This window comes from Zosterops lateralis, assembly GCF_965231275.1.
Source record: "Zosterops lateralis genome assembly, chromosome: 6".
Lineage (NCBI taxonomy): Eukaryota > Metazoa > Chordata > Aves > Passeriformes > Zosteropidae > Zosterops > Zosterops lateralis.
The window spans coordinates 20,428,900-20,443,180 of NC_139761.1; positions in this window are offsets into that span (position 1 = coordinate 20,428,900).

Consider the following 14,281-nt stretch of genomic DNA (forward strand, 5'->3'; position numbering starts at 1 on the left):
AAAAATAAACTCCAAAAGTTCTGAAAGGAGAATTTTGAGTTGTGAGAATTTTCCTGTAGTCTGGCTGTCATTGATTATTACTATTATATCAATTGTTGCTATATGGAACTACTCAGTACTCTGGAAGAAATAAAAATACCCTTAAGGTCTTGCTTCTTATTTCACAGCTGTGTAAATCAGGTGAAGGCAGATGTGATGAAATAACAGTTTTATTAGAAAATAGGAACATTAATAAATAATTTTTAAACAAAAATTAGACTCTGGATATTCCTAAGTATTTGTGAGAGTGTTTTGGTTTTTTTTCTGGAGTAGATGATATCCATGGTAGAAACAAACAGACAAAAAAACCACAAAAGAAAATAGATTATCTATGGAGCTGAACAGGAGCTATCTGAAGATGATTGCTTACTCCTCAAGATGTCACTTTCTAGCAGAGAATTTCTGAGGCATAATGAACCTTCTCCAAATATAGTCTTCAAACAAATGACCTAAATCTTGGTTAAAAATTTTGATTACAGGCAAGTTAACTCACTGTATATGCCTGTGTGCTCCTAATGTTCATGTTAGTGAATCAACGAGCTTAAATATGTCTCAGAGGGCTAATGTGAAACGGAAACACATTGAATGGCCATCCTGTTCAAATCCTTAAGGTCTAAGGATTTGAAAGCCTTGTTACATGACTTGACTAGAGAAGACTAATCCAATTTAGGTCATATATATGAGGCATATGAATATATCAAAACTTTTATTTTTCTTTAAGTGCCTGTTATATAAAATTAAAGAAGTAGCAGGCAGGAAAAACGCTCTTTTTAAGTCAGTATTTCCAGTATTTTCAATATGTATATTTTTGTTTTCCATAGAAAAGTTACTGTGAGTTAGGTATTGGTTAAGTGTTCAGGTAAAAGGAGTGGAAGTTTTCTTAAAAGCCTTATCTTCTTTAGGAATTGATCAGGTTTTGGTGTCTTTTAACCCTGTTCTTTTTTCTTTTATATACTTCCTGCGCCTGATTTCCCATATTTCTTGAACCTCTCACAACCCCTGGTAATGTTTCCCCCATTTCAGTCTTTGGTTTTGTGGAGTTTACTTAAGGCTACAGAATAGCTGAAGTCTTCATTTCAAGTATGTTGTCAGGATGTCAGTTGTCAGAAGGTCAAGTGAGACATGGAAAAATGCAGTATTTTGTTCTCTTTATCTGTAGATTCTCAGTGCACATCATCTTCATGTGTGCTTGTTCTCAAACATAATTTTTTGCATACCAGCCTGCAGAGCTAGAACTGGCTTTCTGGACAGATTAAAACAACACAAAAAAAGCTTTCTGCAGACTGGGAATGAACAGTTACAAGTTTTCAGCTCTGCCTTAGCAACCAGAGTTTGTATTTCCCTATGTCGGCCAACCTTTTATAAGAACCCACAACAACGCTCCAGCCTCACGCAGAGTGAGGGTCTGAGCACATGACTCCCATACATTAGACCTGAGCAGATGTCTTATGAGACAAATCTTTCTGAGGTTTTCTCAGAAATTCACAGAAAATTAGACCAATTCCTCAAAATCAGAAATTCTAGACTGTACTTGAAAATGAAAATCACTTGCTCCATGAGAAAGGAAATCTTGTAGCTGATGCTATGGAAGGAGAAGCAGATTTTTAGCTGCAGAAATTGTCTCAAGTGATCCTTGCAGATTTTCACAGATGGGCCGTGCAACAGTGCTAAAACTGTCTACAGTCGTTCATGTAAAGACTGAACACACCTAATGAAAAATAAGACAGCTTTGTCACCTGTGCTTCTCAAAGCACCTGAAAAACAGAAGCACTTCTCTTCTTCAGACTGATTTGATAACATCTAGGCTGGATGCCTGTCTGAAAGTGCATGTAAACTTTAGAGCTATTTTCTCAGGATATTTCTCTTGCCTGTCACCAACATCTGTATACCTCAGTATAATGCTGCTTCTCTGTTGTCCAATACCGTGGCAAGCAGTCTGGTATCACACCCAGCTCCTCCTGAGTAGATTTTAGTAACTTCTTAATTTACTCTGTGTGACACTGGTGCTGAGCTGAAGTTCAGATCATCTTGTTTTTAATTGGGATGGCTATTTTCAAATCAACAGATCAACAAGTTTCCTAGCACTATTTTCAGCAGTGGAAGTATACAATAGGTGAGGTTGGAGAGAAGAAAAGTCCAACAGATCTTTTTTATTCCAATGGGACTTATTATTTAATGTCAATTGCAAGACTTTTCTAATTGTATGTTTAGTTATGTATGAAAATATGAGGCTTCCACTTGTATTTACTTAGAACATGGAATTCTACCTTCAGTGGAACTTTTCAGTATCTGAAAAGGAATTTCACAAGACACAAGTATATTTTTCAGGTTTCAGAAACTGTAACTGTGACAAAGTCAGGAGATAGTCCTTAAAGTTTATTATGGCTGCTTAGAGTTTTTTCTGTGAGTTGTTAGGGGAAGCAGAAAAAGTCATTGTCCTCTATCATGATCCATGTCAATGTGAGGCAAAAGGAAGATTTTCAGGACACATGGCAGTCCTTTGTGGCTTCTAAAGCATTCCTTAATGTTATTGCCTCTGTTTTGGAGTGGATCACCACTCCTTGAGAAAAAGCCTGCTGGGGTGGCCCAGTGGTGCGATGAGATGTTTTTCTTTAAAGGACAGAATTTCCTCTCAACTGACCACTTCAGAGCAACAACAGGAAAAAAAAGTCCATGAGAACTAGGTAAGTTTCCATTCCCAAACTGACTGCGGAGGAGGAAGATCTTCCTGTTGCATTTATACTGTTTTAATCAATTTCATATTTTCTTCCACTACAGAAGTGAATGTGCTGCTTCAGTGATTTGAACATTTACAATGCCAGAGCAGCCCAGGCTACTTGAATCTTTTTGTGGCCCCTCCCTCCTCCTCCTGTCTTTGTTTGGGTCCAGGTAAATAGATAAATCATTACTGAGATTACTGCAGTCTGGATCATTACCCAGAATAGCATCTGCCAGTATTTTGTCATGCTTCCTTCTATTAAAAAGCCATTAGATTACATCTGAAATTCATTTATGATCAGCAGATAAACCAGTTCACTTGATGGATAAATAGGAACACAAGTAACTGGGTTTTTTTTAATTGTGACTACTACCATATGTTGTCACTCATGATATATTTAATCACTGATCATGCTCTGATTAAGTGTATCTTAAACCTCTTTGTCTTGTCAATAGAAGAAAAAAACAGATGGTGATACTTTGATGTGGCTTTGAGTTTAGACAGACTATGTCTTAGACTTTAGACTTATATCTTCATTGACATGCAATAAAGAATTCAATATGAAAAATATATATATTATCAAGATATAGCATGCATGCACGTTTACTTCTGATATTTGGAGACCAAGAACTGCTGTGTAAAGTTGGTGATACTTGAATTTTGAAGAAAAATTCAGAAGTAATAGTAGTATTTTTATTAAGAAAAAGAGCTTTCACATACCATCTTAAAAGTTTTTGTGTACATTTGTCGGAATACCTATTTTGAATGTAGTGGGCAACAAAAAGGAAAGAATATTCCTGTTAAGTGTCTAAGTGTGCTTAGACTATGCAATTTTTAGTTTTAACAGAATGAAACGAAATGGTGTTAAATTCCAAACTTAAAGATGCTTTATTTTTCATATCTTAGTATGTTAAAAGAAGTGCAGTGGAGTGTCCTGAGGATAACTCTATTGGAAATTCACACACTGTGTAGTTTGTTTTCTGGCAGCCTGAATCAGAGATGCACATGAGTCACAACAGAATGCAACAATCAGTGTCTCCTTCGGGGCAGTATGTAAGTTTACAAATAAGTCCATCATGTGATTAAAATTTCTTAAGCATTTATGGACTTAAAAAAATTAAATGTGGTTAACCTAAATACAACTGATATAATAGGACTTCACAGTTCATACTTTCCATTATTCATTACCCTCTTTTGAAACATAATCTTCTGTGAATTCTTTCTCCCCAGAAACATTCCAGCCATGAACTCTTTCCAAAGTTGTTGGGGTTTTGTCGTTGCCTTTTTTTCTTTTGTGGAAAATGTCAAGACATTCTACATTGCTAGTTCAGAATGTGGCAAAGAATAGAGATATATCCACATAGAGACACACAGACGTGAATTTTTCCCATGGTGAAGAAAAGATGTGATCACACTTAAACAAAAGGAGATAACCATACCAAGAATGACTGACATTTTTCACCTGATATATTGTGCATAAAAACTCTGAAGTAGAAATCTTCAGGAAAAATAACACTCATGTAAGCTGTTGAATACCTGCAGATGAGCATTTTTTCTACTGAGAAAGCAACCATATAATGCAAACTGTAACAGTACTTTCCACAGGCTAGGATTTATCAGTTTTCTAACCGTAAGGATGAAGGCATTGATGAACATGGAGGATGACTTCTTTAAAGGAAGTATTCCATAAGAAGCCACAGCATGTTAAAGGAAAATACATGCCACGTAGTCTCTATCTTCAGAAGATTTTTCTTGACATGGGTGAAATCAACCCTCTGGCCAGCCAAACTTTCATTATGACTATCTATGTAGTTATTTCTGTAGAATCTTGCAGAAACTAACTTTTTTTCTTTCTTCTGTGTTCACCCTGCATCCCTATATAGGCAAATATGCCAGAATACGAAGGAATAAGTGAAAGAAAGGAAAATCCTACAAGTGAATGTCTCCTTTATGAGAATCCATGAATTCTGGCTCCAGTGGTATACAGCAAGCCTACAGCCTCACATGATTGTTACCCTAACATAGTTTGAGAAATGTGTTTTTACACTCTGCACACTCAAAGTATAATATTTAAGGAGGAGATTGTACACCGACATTTTAGACAAAAAAACCCCAGATAATTGTGACAAAGTTAAGACAGATAGGCTGTAAAACAAAATTTTCAGAACACTCATCTGACATTATCGTAAGTTTTAACTATATGACGATAGAAAGTCTGAAGTTTAAACAACAATCTTTTAGTGAGTAAACAAAAATACTAACATGATTAGTGAGCTAGCATTAAATAGTTACATTTTGGTGAGAAATAAACAATTTGATTATTTTTATTATTTTTGCAAAAAGTTTATCTGAACTTTTAAACAATTTTAAATTTAATTTTAAGTGTGGGCACTGAGATAATATTCAGGAAAAAAAGATAAGAAAAAAGCAGAAAACAGATGAACTTTATTGGCAGCACTCATCAAAAGGCCATATCTACTTGCCTTGTTCTTGCCTTCAACTACTTGGAGCTTGTGTTTGTCTGCAGTTTAGGAGGAGGGTAAGCATGAGAGAGGACCAAAGAAGGGAGACAGCCTTGGGATCAGCGGAGTAACAGTAGAATGTTAAAAAATTAGCGCTTTCTTTACCTTAAATAATTCAATTTAATATTTCTGCAGAATTATTCTTGAATCTTTGGAGTGTCTCTTTAAAAAAAAATCATTGCCCTTATAATGGGCAGCTCTCCAAGCATTTGTCAAAAGACCAGACCTTTGTGTACACACACACACACAAAACAATACCTAAATGTGCCCTAAGTAGGTTAACCATTACAAAGTACATTAGACCTCATTCATATACCTATCCACATGGAAGAGCAGGTTTGGGAAAATGGTAAAAGAACTGTTTTTACTGTTTCCATAATACACTAAAAGGATTTTGTACGGCTTTTTTTGCGTCATTGGTTGCTATCAGTGAGACAACAAGAACACCCAGCTGACTGATTTTTGTTCATTTTGTTCCAACACTGTTGCAGTCACAGGTCCAGCCCTTCTAGGGCATCCTATTGCAAACTGAGACAGAAATACTTGGTGGATGAAGAACTGGCTGGATAGCCTCACACAAAGGCTTGTGGTCAATGACTCCTTGTATATGCAGAGACAGTGACAAGTGGTGTCCCTCAGGGGTTGGCACTGGGGCCAATACTGTTCAGTATCTCCCGTGGGATTGAGTGCACCCTCAGTAAGTTTAGGTACAGCACCAAGGTGAGTGCTGCAGTTGACACATCAGAGGGAAGGGGTGCCATCCAGAGGGAGCTTGACATGCTTGGGAGGTGGGCAGATGTCAACCTCATGAAGTTTGACACTGCAAAGTGCAAGGTCCTGCAACTGAGTCACAGCAATCATATACAAACCTACAGGTTGGGCAGAGAGGTGATTGGGAGCAGGCCTGTGGAAAAAGGCTTCAGGTCAGAGCTTGATGAAAAACTCAAGGTGAGGCATCAACGTGTGCTCGCAGCCCGGAAAGCCAACCCAGTCCTGGGCTGCACCAAAAGAGGTGTGACCAGCAGGACGACTAAGGTGATTCTGTTCCTCTACTCTGCTCTTGGGAGACCCCACCTGGAGTGCTCCATAGTTCTGGTGCCTCCAATAGGAAGGACATGGACCTGTTGGAACAAGTCCAGAGGAGTGTCACGAAGGTGGTATAAGAGGACAGGAGCACTTCCCTTATGAAGACAGGATGAGAAACTTGGGGCTGTTCACCCTGGAAAAAAGAAGGTGGGATATAGACCTCATAGCAGCATTTCCAGTATCTGAAGGGAGTCTACTGGGAAGCCGGAGAGAAATTCTGTGTCAGGAACTGTAGTGAGAAGACAAGGAGTAATGGGTGCAAACTGAAAGAGGGGAGATTTAGACTAGTGTTAGGAAGAAAATCTTTACTATGAGGCACTGAAACAGGTTTCCCAGGGAGGCTGTGGATGCCCCAACCTCGGCAATGGGTTCGATCTAGTAGAGGTGTCTTAACCAGGGCCTGTTAGATGTAGTGGGAGGTGTCCCTGCAGTGCCATTTGGGACTAGATGATCTCTGCAGTCCCTTACAACACTTAACATTCTATGATTCTCTGATTCTAGAGAGAATTCCCTGGAGAACAGTTTCTAGGTCTTTCTCTATTCCAGTTTTAAGTGATGAGACACACAACTACTTTCCATTAGTATTTACAAGTTCATTTACCTTCATATGAAGGTTTTTGATTTTGAGGGTTTTTTTCTCTTGGATAAAAGTTTCTTTCCCTTTTATGAATTTTCTGAGACACCCAATCTCCCTTGTTATTAACTAAAAATTATGCAAACAAACCACAGGCCTCTATCCAGGCTTTCATCCAACCCAATTCTCCCACATTTCCTGTTTCTCAGCCCTTTCCTTTAAACCTTAGACCACATTGACTAGTCCAAAATCTATTTTAAAAATCACTTACATATAAATAAGGTTTAGAGTAGTCCTAGGATTTTGAAGATCCTAGGTAAGAAAATCAATAGCCAACATTCTGTCTTGGTCTTTCATAAGTGGATATTTGGAAATATAATTGAGGGTTTTTTCCTTGGGATGCATAGAAACTGACATTTTGTAGTAGTCTATCCTCTGTTTAAAGAAAAAAAAAGTGTTAAGGTTGCCTCTGTAGGCAAAGGTTTTAGAAGGAAACTGGTAATTCAGACAACAATGTATACTAAATACTCACTGGATATCTTGTTATGCTGTGGAAGTTACTTGTAGAGTGTTGATCCTGGTAAGATTTACAATAAGAATTCAGATTTTTGGGCTTATTTCCATAAAAGATGAGAATCTTTCCTCTCCACCACCTCTTCAATATTACTCAGGGAAGCAAGGAAAATGTAGCTGTTCCTTTGGATGACTCTTTTATTTAAAAATAAATTTTTATTTCTTCCAACATCGCATAGTTTCTATTTGAATTCTAGTCCTTCCAGGTCTGATGTTATTCCTGGACAGTTTTTTATGCATTTATGTAATTATGGATCTCTACCTTTCATGCAAAAGACACAGGTAGGCCTTGTTGCTTAAGCAGCATTCTGATCCATGGGCATTTTTCTCAGAGTTTGGGTTTGTTTTTTTTCTGAATAACTGGGCAGCTGCAGGATGTCAGATGATCAGCAGCCCAGCAGTTGGAACCATGCTCTCTGAATTGGTATTGCACTAGAGATCCTCTAACACATGTCTGGAGACTGCTGCCAGGTAGGCCTCGGTGACCCTGGGCACTGCTGAATTTCTGTTAAGCTTGCACAAGAGGAGTGGTATTTCCCCACTCTCTTTCAAAGTATTAGTTTGCGCAAATCTCTTTTTCTTCCTTGCGTTTGTCCAGCTCTTGCCAGGCAGGGACTGAGCTCTGCATATTCCAGCTGCAGTCCTGGCACTCTGGGCTTTCATGTGAAGCTTGGACACGGGCTGGCTCCTGGTGCCCTTCTGCAGCAGGTGGTCAGAGGACAACTGCTGACAAGCAGTGTTAGTGCTGCCTGGGGGCACGTGCTGAGCTGTGTGTGGAAAAAGGGTCAGACCAAGTGGAATTGGCATCACCCTCACCCAAACTTAGAGAAATAGTGCATCAATTTGCCAGTGAAGGGAAGACTTACCAAGTATATACCTTATGGCTTAAAAACAAATGATACTATCAGAACCTGTGTTCACATATAGGGAACAAAGTACTGCTGTTTGTTTTGTTGGCCCTCAGTTTATAAGACCTACAGATTTCATTGGTTTTTAACTGACTCTTGTGAAACTACCTTTTTTAAAATTCTGGGCACAGTATGTTCAAACATTGCTATCCTTTAGTCCTTACCCTAAAACACAAGTCCACATCTATACACAAAGAAGGCATCTCATGGTCTTTGTATGTTAAGAGGCTGAATTTCTAATGAACTCAGCTCACATACAGCTAATTTCATAATGATCAGATTCCCAGAAGAGGCTGAGCTGCCAGTTTTGTGAACTGAAGTAAATGGGACTGAAATCCTGCCATAGTATTTTGGGAGCTCTCTGAGTATGCAAAATATGAAAGCTTTGCTTTATTGCTACATGAAACAGACACTAAGCCAAAATCAAAAATATTTGGAAATTATGTTAGAAGAACCTTGGTTTCAAATGTCAGACATTAAGGAAAAGCCCTTAGACTTATTCTTGTCTTCCTTAATACAGGTTAATGCTTCTTGCTTATCTTTCAATGGCAGCATGCTCTGGACAGGTCCCTTTTCTTCTTTATGCACTGGCAGGCCTGCTTTGAATTTCTTCTAATCTGCAGCCCAGAACAAGTGGAAATCTCATCAGACCTATTAAATCCTTGCTTTCCCCTGGGTTTTGTCATTCAGTGAATACCCTCCCTTTGAGCTCTCCCCATAAAACTGAATTCCTTGTTCAGTACAGGAAAGTTATGGGCTGTTTTTTTTTTTTTTTTTTTTTTTTTTTTTTTTTTTTTTTTTTTTTTTTTTTAATTAAGAGATAAGGTGGAGCTTATACTTAGCCAACAAAAAGTACCTGCTTGTATTAATGTAGACCTGATCTGTCTTCTGCTGGTTTTAGTAAGTAAAAAGATACAAGTATGCATTAGTTGGAACAAATGAGACATCCTAAGATACTAATGATACGGGATTGTTTTTGTTAGACCAAGTAGAACTGCTCGGCTCACCACAGAGAAACACACACTTCTTGATGCTGGTCAGCTTTGGAAAAAGACTTGATCTTTGACTATTGCTTGTGGCTGGGCCAGTCATGATTTTCAAGAGAGAAGAAAAGTTTTGAAAGAATGTGGATTTTTACAGCATTAGCAAAGTTGAGAATGGAAGACACTAAGACATCTTTGCAAATGAAACTCCTAGAATTCTACAAACCTACCCTAGTCTGTTTGGCACTCTTTGAGGTCAGAAATAGCATGCCCAGTTTATGTAGAACTCAGTTTTTCTCTTATTTAATAACAGCTTTATTTGAGAGGAAACTCTCCCACTTTCCTTAATTTAGCAAATAATTACTAATTGCTAAACTAAACCTGAAGCAGGTGTAAATTTACACTGCCCCAGGCACAAAAGGGCTCTGATTCCTATACTAGAGCTTCCAGCTGGGATCTTGTCTGTGGAGTTGCCTCTGCAGAGACATACAAGAAGAGGCCTCAGTGTTTCAGGATTTTTTTACATAAAGGTAAAAAAAAATTTTTACACAGTGCAAGATTTGTGCTCTTGAAAAAGACTTGAGCTGTTCTTTAGGGAGAGGGAGTGGTCGTGAATATCTTTTGGGTTTATGCTTTTTTTAAAATCTGAAAGGCCATTTTGCTTATACTTATCAATTCCAGACAATATGGTGGCCAGGAGCAGGAAATTTAAAGAGGATGGGAGCTTTTACTTTTTTTCTGATGCATGCCCCCTAGCTTGTTTCTACTGCATCCTGTAGGAGAACATTTTTTTTTTAGCTCAAATATGTTGGTACTTTCAGTGCTGATAATCTGTTCTACCCTGTGGAGGGAGCTAAAATAACAGTCTTTAAAACAGCATTCAGCATTCAAGAAAATTAATCCCACAACAAACGTGATAGTCGCTTATCATTCTTGTTTCAGGCTGATTGCCTTCAAAACTTTTTAGCTGAAGTCTGTGATGGTCATGGCCTGGGGTGTATCACAGACTTCCTGGCTTCGTCCTCAGGGTTATTGTGACAATTGTGCTGTGAAGGAACAATGAGGTAGTGGGAAAGGGCTCTCATATCTGAGGTATAACTTCTTTGCAACTGGTACTTAAGCTTGGAAACTGTGTATGAGAAGACTTGGTAATGTGGCTACAGTTAAATCAGTGCTTTACCTCCTAAAAAGTGGAGTACTCTCAGAGATAGTTGTTAGCTTTTAGAGTTCCTAAAGGACTTAAAAAATCTGGGTGACTTGCTTTGCATTAGCTAATACTCTGAATATGTGTATAGGAAAACCTGAGCACAGAATCAATCACTAGGGATTTTGTCAAGGTTAAACAATGAATTAGTTGAAGTGATTAATTACATCTCACCTCTTAATTCCTGAGCAATTAGACAGTACTGTCTTACAAAGTAATTCCCATGCCTTTATTCCTCCACACTATTTTCCCGTAGACCTCCTTGAAAGCTCAAGGGTGGACATGCTGTTTTCCAGCCTTCTGTCAAGATTTGCAGAGAGTCAGCTGTGCATTTAATTCCTGTCCTTGTTCTGAGACAGTTAGTAGCTGTTTAGCCTGGAGAGCCAAATAGCTCTGGGGCAAAGTAATCAGTCTCCATGCACAACTTGTAACTAATACTATTGTAATACAGAAGAAACATGAGTCTACATGATGAATATGAAATAGTAGGCTAGAACCTGCAAAGACATCTCCTGCCTTCCCCTTATGATATAGTGCTTTCACACTTGTAGAGAAGTGAATTTCTATAATATCATGCATTTGTCATAGAGAGGGGATTTTTTTCCCCTCTGTCAACACAAAAAAAGGAGAAATCAAAGGGTAAAAACAATTTCAGATTTGTGTGTTCAAATTGAAGTTCTGCCTTTCCTTCAGCTGGCTAAACTCTGTGATTTGCTCTTGGAGTTTCTCAGCATCAGTTTATTAATGTATGTTTTCATGTGAAGAAAAAAGGCAGGAAATGGACAGTTGAAGTTTCAGTTGTTTGACCTAGTTTGTGAAGTCCTAGGCTGTGAGTTTGTCAGCCTCTCAAGTCCAGCTCTGTGAGAGGAGTAATTTTTAAGAGGTGTGTTAGTTGTACATATTGTGTTTGATTTATGACAGAAGATTCTAAATCTGGTTTAATTTTGAGATGCTTTTGATGATGATTTTGAGATGATTTTAAAATAGAAAGATGTTAACAGTCTGAAAAAATCGTGTGACATGAATGCCAAGAAGAGAGGGATCGGGGAAAGGAAATATTTATGAGGGTAGGCAGGATAAATATAAGCAAAGGAAAACTGAGATGGAACATCGTAAGAAAAATCCTGAAATTAAAATGTGTTCAGCTGAGTTGCAAGAACAGTTGCATTATCCTAGCTCTTTAGGACAGCCAATATTAGAATAGAAATACAACAGAAGCCTACCTACATATCTATATGATCTATCTGTAGACTATCTAAAGATTCTGCCTACATGCATTTTAAAGCACTTCTCACGATGCTACTTGAAAGGGGACTGGGGGGGAAGTCTGCTGAGCCGGGGAAGTGGTCTACATGGCCTATGCACTCATTCTGAATAAACACTCTGGAGTGCAGTTCTCTTGCTTTATCAGATCACTGTGAGCACTTTGCCATGCAAATTGGTGGGATTTCCTGGGAACACATCCTTATAAAACTTTTCTTTCACTCCTTCAACCTAGTGTTTTCACATAATCTAACAGCTATCTGAACTTAAACTGGATTTTCAGATTCCCAAAGCTAGCTGAACCTGAAGGAAAAGTGGCACCATTTCCCTCTGCCATGTAGAAAGCACTCATAGGTCATCATATTACAAAGCTGAACATACCACTTGGTTTTCCTGTGTAAACCTGATGTATGTATTAAACCTGATGTATCCTTTACAGTGAGGGTTTGACTTTTCTGCATTGTATCTAATGGGGGCAATAGAATTAAAGTTAGCTCCAGTACTAGTGGGCTAGTTTTCTTTTAATTATTATTTCAGTTGTCTATGAAATAGTGGCTTTAAGCACTGAGGAGAAAGTAAATTTGTTTCCTTTCCAGCTTTGGAGAATCAACAGATTTGCTAGGCTTGAGTAATTTTATTTTGTTAAATGTATTAAAACTAACAGGCAGAATTCAGCCATTACCAAGGTTTTGTGTAATACTTCCATTCTCTTATACACTGTCAGTTGCTAACAGCACATGGACCTAATCTGAGGTGGCCCAGCTTCTGGAGTCTGCAGGCTGTATTAGTTGAAAAGGACTTAGGACACATTACCCAAGTGAGGCTTTTTTTAGATGGTAAGTCATCCTTGCAGTTTAAGGCTAGAAATGGATCCAGACAAACATCCCTGAACTGGAGAAGAAATATGGATACAAATTTTGAAACTAATATTTTTCTCTACTGGAAAAGAACCCCCTAATTTTCTATTTATCCTGTTCCTCGTTTCCCTAACAAAGCAGTATTTTTCTGATCATGTGAATTTTATTTACTGACTACCAAGTAATTGCATGGTGAGTAATTGGATGGCTTTGCAGGACTGGAAATGGAATGCTGACTGCTTAACCTGTAGGTGAGTATCCCAGGCCTGTGCTGTCCCAGCAGTGAGGGCAGATTGCTCTCAGATGCTGCGTGACGCGGTGGGATTCAATCCAGCAGAGTCAAGCCTGTGCTCCGCAAGGAACCACTTAGCTCTGTTGGCAGCCCTGGGAAAGAAGCAGGACAACACATTCTTCTCAGGAAGAATGTCTCCTACTAACTACCCATTGTCTGGGCGGACTGCATCTATGGCTGAGAACACGGGAGTACTTGTAGTAATCGAAATCTCAATTTGTTCATGCTGAGTACCTGCCGAGCTCTGTTATCTTTCACTGACACTAGATGAAAATTAAATATTTGATTTAGCTGCAGGACCTTAAGTAACTGCCTGAATCACTGCTGGAAAAGTAAATAAGATTTTAAAAGAAAAATTTGTAGCACAGAAACTGCCAGAAGGAAGAAGTACTCAGCACCACTTCAGTTGAAAGACGGGAACAATTCCTGCCATATCTCAGCAGTGGATCTTTTCTTTCTGACCCAGCAGCAGTTGATTAGTTGCCCTGAGTTGTTGTAATCTGCACCCAGTCCCACTAAAATCCCCGGGCTTTTTGCTTAAGAAGGAATGGTGAAAAAATGCAGCCCAGCTGTTACAATATAGAAACCTACAAGAGCAAAGCTTGTAAAAAGAAGCTCAGGACAGAGAGAGCTTTTATTCATATGGATAGAGGTTTTCTCTTTCTCTCTCTCTCTCTTTTTTTTTTTTTTTTTTTTTTTTTTTTTTTTTTTTTTTTAACTCCACAGAGCTTTTCCCTCCTATAGTTTTTTGCAAATCTTCTGGTTGTTGCTGGGAGATTTAAAACAAACAGCCAAACAACCAAGAGCATTATTTAATGAACTCTGAATTGCCTTGCTATTAACTGAGAGAATTTCTAGGTTTCCCACTTCCCCAACTGGCCTAAAATCACAAAAATAACCTCATCTTGTTATAATCCTGTTTCACAACAGCTTAATTCTACTCTAGACTGGATTTTTCTTTCTTAGCTCTCATTTTCCCCCTCTCACACATGTATCCACTCTTCCTCTGTCACAAACAAGCCTGCTCACACACCCCCACACATCCATGCTCACATACACCAGGAGTGGTTTACAGCTCAATTTGAAAGATGTTTCTTAACAAAAACAAAAATGCTTTCATTGTTTCTGATGTGGAGCACAACTAACAAAACCAAGGAAACCAGAGTGGGCAGTAAAACTCTTGGGGCATGCAAGCTCAGTTGTGGGAAATACGGTGTTAATTTTTCTTATTTTAAAACCCACTAATGCCTCTCACAGAACT